We start from the raw sequence: 5,597 nt of genomic DNA, 5'->3' as shown, positions 1-5,597 counted from the left end.
AAAGAGAAACAGACCGTCTGAGGACTGTTTAAAACAAAATGACTACATACATACTGTATGTCTTATTATTGTAGACAGAAACTACCAAGAAAGGAAGACATACAATCTGAGGCCCCTTGAAATGATTTTGCTACTAATAATTGCTACTTATTATTTTGCTTATTATATGCTTCATATACCTGTAGTGGTAGATGTGATTCCTGAACAAACCAGCAATAGAAGTCAAGTCAGTGTCATGTAAAAGGTAGGCTTATGGATTTAATGGGTTTATTGGATATAGTATATTAGTAATAAACAACCAAGAGTAACCTGTAGTAGTAGTAGCTGGGGTAGTTGTTGTCTCAGCAGATGATGATGTTATCATGACTAAAACAACATAATGAAATTGCATAATGGTTAATAATATTCAGTGCTCCATCACCAGTAGAAAATATTCAACCCCACCCCCCACCTCCCAACTACAGCTCTCACAACAGCAACTTATGAATGTACCTGCTGTACGGGTTGATGACAAACCACCCAGAGAAACAAGTAAATATGCAGTACTTGCACAAAACTTAGATTTTATATGCATTCATTTTCCAGATTTACAACATTAATATAGAAATATAAATTTGGACACTAGTAAAGTTGCTTTGTGACAACAACTGTTGTAAAAAGCACTATATAAATACATTTTGATTGATTGATTGAAATTCAGATTACGAGTTTTCTTATTAGAAAAAACCTTGGACATCAAAAATGTACAATTACTATACCTGTGTTCTTTGTAGGAGTAGTTGTACTTGTGATTCCTAAACAAGCCATCAACAGAGAAACGTCAGTGTCAAGGAAAGGCGGGCTTATGGGTTAGTTCACGGTTTATCAGTAATGACAAACAAGTACAGTAACCTGTAGTCGATGTTGGGGTAATTGTTGTCTTAGCAGAAGACATTTTCATGACTAAAACATCATAAAATGGTGTGCTAGTGCATCGTTCAGTGTTAAATCACCAGCAAAAAAAGTTCAAAACTACCCACTGCACATTTGATAACAATTCATGAATGTACCTGCTGTACTGGTCGATGATAAACCACCTAGAGAAACAAGGAAATGTGTAGGACTTGTATATGTAGAAAGAAATATTTCTGATTGACAGCACATAAATTAAACTATACAAATACCTTCAGACTGCCAGCTTTGTTATATTTACGAAAAAATGATGTAACAAGACAGAAACTAACAAAGAGAAACAGACCGTCTGAGGACTGTTTAAAACAAAATCACTACATACATACTGTATGTCTTATTATGTTATATTCATAAAAATGATGTAGCAAGACAGAAACTACCAAGAAAGGAAGACATACAATCTGAGGCCCCTTGAAATGATTTTGCAACTAAAAATTGCTACTTATTATTTTGCTTAATATATGCTTCATATACTTGTAGTGGTAGATGTGATTCCTGAACAAACCAGCAATAGAAGTCAAGTCAGTGTCATGTAAAAGGTAGGCTTATGGATTTAATGTGTTTATTGGATATAGTATATTAGTAATAAACAACCAAGAGTAACCTGTAGTAGTAGTAGCTGGGGTAGTTGTTGTCTCAGCAGATGATGATGTTATCATGACTAAAACAACATAATGAAATTGCATAATGGTTAATAATATTCAGTGCTCCATCACCAGTAGAAAATATTCAACCCCACCCCCCACCTCCCAACTACAGCTCTCACAACAGCAACTTATGAATGTACCTGCTGTATGGGTTGATGACAAACCACCCAGAGAAACAAGTAAATATGCAGTACTTGCACAAAACTTAGATTTTATATGCATTCATTTTCCAGATTTACAACATTAATATAGAAATATAAATTTGGACACTAGTAAAGTTGCTTTGTGACAACAACTGTTGTAAAAAGCACTATATAAATACATTTTGATTGATTGATTGAAATTCAGATTACGAGTTTTCTTATTAGAAAAAACCTTGGACATCAAAAATGTACAATTACTATACCTGTGTTCTTTGTAGGAGTAGTTGTACTTGTGATTCCTAAACAAGCCATCAACAGAGAAACGTCAGTGTCAAGGAAAGGCGGGCTTATGGGTTAGTTCACGGTTTATCAGTAATGACAAACAAGTACAGTAACCTGTAGTCGATGTTGGGGTAATTGTTGTCTCAGCAGAAGACAATTTCATGACTAAAACATCATAAAATGGTGTGCTAGTGCATCGTTCAGTGTTAAATCACCAGCAAAAAAAGTTCAAAACTACCCACTGCACATTTGATAGCAATTCATGAATGTACCTGCTGTACTGGTCGATGATAAACCACCTAGAGAAACAAGGAAATGTGTAGGACTTGTATATGTAGAAAGAAATATTTCTGATTGACAGCACATAAATTAAACTATACAAATACCTTCAGACTGCCAGCTTTGTTATATTTACGAAAAAATGATGTAACAAGACAGAAACTAACAAAGAGAAACAGACCGTCTGAGGACTGTTTAAAACAAAATGACTACATACATACTGTATGTCTTATTATGTTATATTCATAAAAATGATGTAGCAAGACAGAAACTACCAAGAAAGGAAGACATACAATCTGAGGCCCCTTGAAATGATTTTGCTACTAATAATTGCTACTTATTATTTTGCTTATTATATGCTTCATATACCTGTAGTGGTAGATGTGATTCCTGAACAAACCAGCAATAGAAGTCAAGTCAGTGTCATGTAAAAGGTAGGCTTATGGATTTAATGTGTTTAGTGGATATAGTATATTAGTAATAAACAACCAAGAGTAACCTGTAGTAGTAGTAGCTGGGGTAGTTGTTGTCTCAGCAGATGATGATGTTATCATGACTAAAACAACATAATGAAATTGCATAATGGTTAATATTATTCAGTGCTCCATCACCAGTAGAAAATATTCAACCCCACCCCCCACCTCCCAACTACAGCTCTCACAACAGCAACTTAAGAATGTACCTGCTGTACGGGTTGATGACAAACCACCCAGAGAAACAAGTAAATATGCAGGACTTGCACAAAACTTAGATTTTATATGCATTCATTTTCCAGATTTACAACATTAATATAGAAATATAAATTTGGACACTAGTAAAGTTGCTTTGTGACAACAACTGTTGTAAAAAGCACTATATAAATACATTTTGATTGATTGATTGAAATTCAGATTACGAGTTTTCTTATTAGAAAAAACCTTGGACATCAAAAATGTACAATTACTATACCTGTGTTCTTTGTAGGAGTAGTTGTACTTGTGATTCCTAAACAAGCCATCAACAGAGAAACGTCAGTGTCAAGGAAAGGCGGGCTTATGGGTTAGTTCACGGTTTATCAGTAATGACAAACAAGTACAGTAACCTGTAGTCGATGTTGGGGTAATTGTTGTCTCAGCAGAAGACATTTTCATGACTAAAACATCATAAAATGGTGTGCTAGTGCATCGTTCAGTGTTAAATCACCAGCAAAAAATGTTCAAAACTATCCACTGCACATTTGATAACAATTCATGAATGTACCTGCTGTACTGGTCGATGATAAACCACCTAGAGAAACAAGGAAAGGTGTAGGACTTGTGGTATATGTAGAAAGAAATATTTCAGGGGTGGGTTTCCCGAAACGTTCGTAGCGCTAAGTACTTCGTAACCTCGTATGAAACGTACGAGGTTAAGAAGTACTTAGCGCTACGAACGTTTCGGGAAACCCACCCCTGATTGACAGCACATAAATTAAACTATACAAATACCTTCAGACTGCCAGCTTTGTTATATTTACAAAAAAATAATGTAACAAGACAGAAACTAACAAAGAGAAACAGACCGTCTGAGGACTGTTTAAAACAAAATGACTACATACATACTGTATGTCTTATTATGTTATATTCATAAAAATGATGTAGCAAGACAGAAACTACCAAGAAAGGAAGACATACAATCTGAGGCCCCTTGAAATGATTTTGCAACTAATAATTGCTACTTATTATTTTGCTTAATATATGCTTCATATACCTGTAGTGGTAGATGTGATTCCTGAACAAACCAGCAATAGAAGTCAAGTCAGTGTCATGTAAAAGGTAGGCTTATGGATTTAATGTGTTTATTGGATATAGTATATTAGTAATAAACAACCAAGAGTAACCTGTAGTAGTAGTAGCTGGGGTAGTTGTTGTCTCAGCAGATGATGATGTTATCATGACTAAAACAACATAATGAAATTGCATAATGGTTAATAATATTCAGTGCTCCATCACCAGTAGAAAATATTCAACCCCACCCCCCACCTCCCAACTACAGCTCTCACAACAGCAACTTATGAATGTACCTGCTGTATGGGTTGATGACAAACCACCCAGAGAAACAAGTAAATATGCAGGACTTGCACAAAACTTAGATTTTATATGCATTCATTTTCCAGATTTACAACATTAATATAGAAATATAAATTTGGACACTAGTAAAGTTGCTTTGTGACAACAACTGTTGTAAAAAGCACTATATAAATACATTTTGATTGATTGATTGAAATTCAGATTACGAGTTTTCTTATTAGAAAAAACCTTGGACATCAAAAATGTACAATTACTATACCTGTGTTCTTTGTAGGAGTAGTTGTACTTGTGATTCCTAAACAAGCCATCAACAGAGAAACGTCAGTGTCAAGGAAAGGCGGGCTTATGGGTTAGTTCACGGTTTATCAGTAATGACAAACAAGTACAGTAACCTGTAGTCGATGTTGGGGTAATTGTTGTCTCAGCAGAAGACATTTTCATGACTAAAACATCATAAAATGGTGTGCTAGTGCATCGTTCAGTGTTAAATCACCAGCAAAAAATGTTCAAAACTATCCACTGCACATTTGATAACAATTCATGAATGTACCTGCTGTACTGGTCGATGATAAACCACCTAGAGAAACAAGGAAAGGTGTAGGACTTGTGGTATATGTAGAAAGAAATATTTCAGGGGTGGGTTTCCCGAAACGTTCGTAGCGCTAAGTACTTCGTAACCTCGTATGAAACGTACGAGGTTAAGAAGTACTTAGCGCTACGAACGTTTCGGGAAACCCACCCCTGATTGACAGCACATAAATTAAACTATACAAATACCTTCAGACTGCCAGCTTTGTTATATTTACAAAAAAATAATGTAACAAGACAGAAACTAACAAAGAGAAACAGACCGTCTGAGGACTGTTTAAAACAAAATGACTACATACATACTGTATGTCTTATTATGTTATATTCATAAAAATGATGTAGCAAGACAGAAACTACCAAGAAAGGAAGACATACAATCTGAGGCCCCTTGAAATGATTTTGCAACTAATAATTGCTACTTATTATTTTGCTTAATATATGCTTCATATACCTGTAGTGGTAGATGTGATTCCTGAACAAACCAGCAATAGAAGTCAAGTCAGTGTCATGTAAAAGGTAGGCTTATGGATTTAATGTGTTTATTGGATATAGTATATTAGTAATAAACAACCAAGAGTAACCTGTAGTAGTAGTAGCTGGGGTAGTTGTTGTCTCAGCAGATGATGATGTTATCATGACTAAAACAACATAATGAAATT

This window comes from Brachyhypopomus gauderio, unplaced genomic scaffold (genome assembly GCF_052324685.1).
Source record: "Brachyhypopomus gauderio isolate BG-103 unplaced genomic scaffold, BGAUD_0.2 sc44, whole genome shotgun sequence".
NCBI classification, from domain to species: domain Eukaryota; kingdom Metazoa; phylum Chordata; class Actinopteri; order Gymnotiformes; family Hypopomidae; genus Brachyhypopomus; species Brachyhypopomus gauderio.
This window is presented reverse-complemented; position numbering follows the sequence as displayed.